The sequence below is a fragment of the Notothenia coriiceps genome, unplaced genomic scaffold (genome assembly GCF_000735185.1).
Source record: "Notothenia coriiceps isolate Sejong01 unplaced genomic scaffold, NC01 NC01_scaffold00034772, whole genome shotgun sequence".
Lineage (NCBI taxonomy): Eukaryota > Metazoa > Chordata > Actinopteri > Perciformes > Nototheniidae > Notothenia > Notothenia coriiceps.
Window position 1 is genome coordinate 1 of NW_011367473.1, and position 2,024 is coordinate 2,024.

Genomic DNA, 2,024 nt, shown 5'->3' on the forward strand with positions numbered 1-2,024 from the left:
GCGGAGACGAGGTTGGTTTTAAACATCCTCAATCTCCAACAGACCGTAGATAACAAACTGTTCCTTCATTGCAAACATCGCTGCAACAACCCGCTGCTGCAGATACACTCTTTACAACATCAGGAGGATATGTCCCCAGCTGACCCAGAAATCAGCGCAGGTTCTGGTCCAGGCTCTCGTCATCTCACGCCTAGACTACTGCAACTCCCTCCTGGCTGGTCTGACTGCATGTGCCATCCGACCTCTGCAGCTCATCCAGAATGCAGCGGCTCGTCTGGTCTTCAACCTTCCTAAATGTTCCCACACCACGTCGCTCCTCCACTCCCTTCACTGGCTTCCAGTAACTGCTAGAATCCACTTCAAGACTCTGGTACTTGCGTACCATGCTGTGAATGGATCTGGCCCTTCCTACATCCAGGACATGGTTAAACCGTACACCCAAGCACGTGCACTCCGCTCTGCATCGGCCAAACAGCTCGCTGCACCCGCACTGCGAGGGGGACCCAAGTTCCCATCAGCAGAAACACGTGGGTTTGCTATCCTGGCTCCAAAATGGTGGAATGAGCTCCCCATTGAAATCAGGACAGCAGAAAGCTTACACATCTTCTTCAGACTGAAAACTCATCTCTTTGGACTCCACTTCGAGAGATAGAATTACTAACAAAGCACTTATATACTAATAAAGGGCTGGCTTATCTAAAGCCAGTTGAGTAGCACTTGAAATGTTTGGCTCTATGAAACCTGATGAACTTATATGATTCTGTTTTCTTCAAGGTTGTATCTTCCTGGTCGAACGCACTTATTGTAAGTCGCTTTGGATAAAAGCGTCAGCTAAATGCAATGTAATGTAATGTGGTTCTCCTCCAGGCTCTGTTGTTATCATGTGGTTCTCCTCCAGGCTCTGTTGTTATCATGTGGTTCTCCTCCAGGCGGTGGCGTCCCGGGCGCAGCAGCAGGAGGAGGCTCGGCTGCTCCTCCAGGAGAAGGATCAGTGCAGGGAACAGGTCAGGCAGCTCAGCGAGCAATCCGATAGGCTTGAGCTGCTGCTGCTGAAGTCACAGGGGGAGGAGTTACAGCTGAGGACACGCCTCCGCAGACTCACCTGCAACACTCACCTGGTGAGGAGGGGGGGGGGGTTGATGACATGATGATGTCGTGATGATGTCATGATGATGTGATGATGTCATGATGATGTGATGATGTCATGATGATGTAAGGATGATGTCATGATGATGTCATGATGCTCCCTCTCTCAGGGGGAGAGGAGCAGTGAGGAGGAGGAGGAGTCCACAGGGAGTGGTGCTAAAGGTGAGTGTCTTTAGCCAATCACCGACCAAGGTAACCCCCTTGTGTTTCAGCCAATCAGAGACAGGTTCTGTATACATCTGAGACCTGTGATATATGGTTGAATGAGGGTATAATAGAGGACCTTGAGGATGCTCGTAGCCATAACCATGCTGTAGCTGTGGCTCTGAAGCCCTGAAGCTTTGGAAAGGATCTGAGGGTAAAACACTTGATCTGTGCCAAAGTCGTTGTCAGGGTTTTAGGTCAGATGGTGCGTTCAGGCTCCCCTCCAACAGCCGTAAAGGTGAACGTGTTCCTGTTGTCTGTTCAGGCAGCAGCGGGACGTCGGGGGAGAACGAGGAGCAGAAACATAACCCACCTGTAGGGGGCGCCGCTGAGTCTAAGCAGGAGCCCAGCACTGCTGCATCATGGGTAATCTACCTGAGGCTTCTGCTCCTGTTTAAATCACTAAAGAATCACAAATCTAGGAAGAACCACCTAAACACAACATATTAATATCTGTCTGTCTGTCTGTCTGTCTGTCTGTCTGTCTGTCTGTCTGTCTGTCTGTCTGTCTGTCTGTCTGTCTGTCTGTCTGTCTGTCCGTCTGTCTGTCTGTCTGTCTGTCTGTCCGTCTGTCTGTCTGTCTGTCTGTCTGTCTGTCTGTCTGTCTGTCTGTCTGTCTGTCTGTCTGTCTGTCTGTAGGACGAGGAGACAGGTGGCTGTCTCACCTATAGAAG

At 50.4% G+C, this 2,024-nt stretch overlaps 1 long non-coding RNA gene across 1 annotated transcript; it reads left to right on the forward strand.

Annotated features, from left to right (window-relative positions):
- Positions 1–933: 933 nt before the first annotated feature.
- LOC104962441 (uncharacterized) lies at positions 934–2,024 on the forward strand. The gene is made up of 4 exons (XR_800203.1): positions 934–1,118; positions 1,257–1,308; positions 1,616–1,716; positions 1,990–2,024. It is a non-coding gene; the product is annotated as an uncharacterized lncRNA (long non-coding RNA).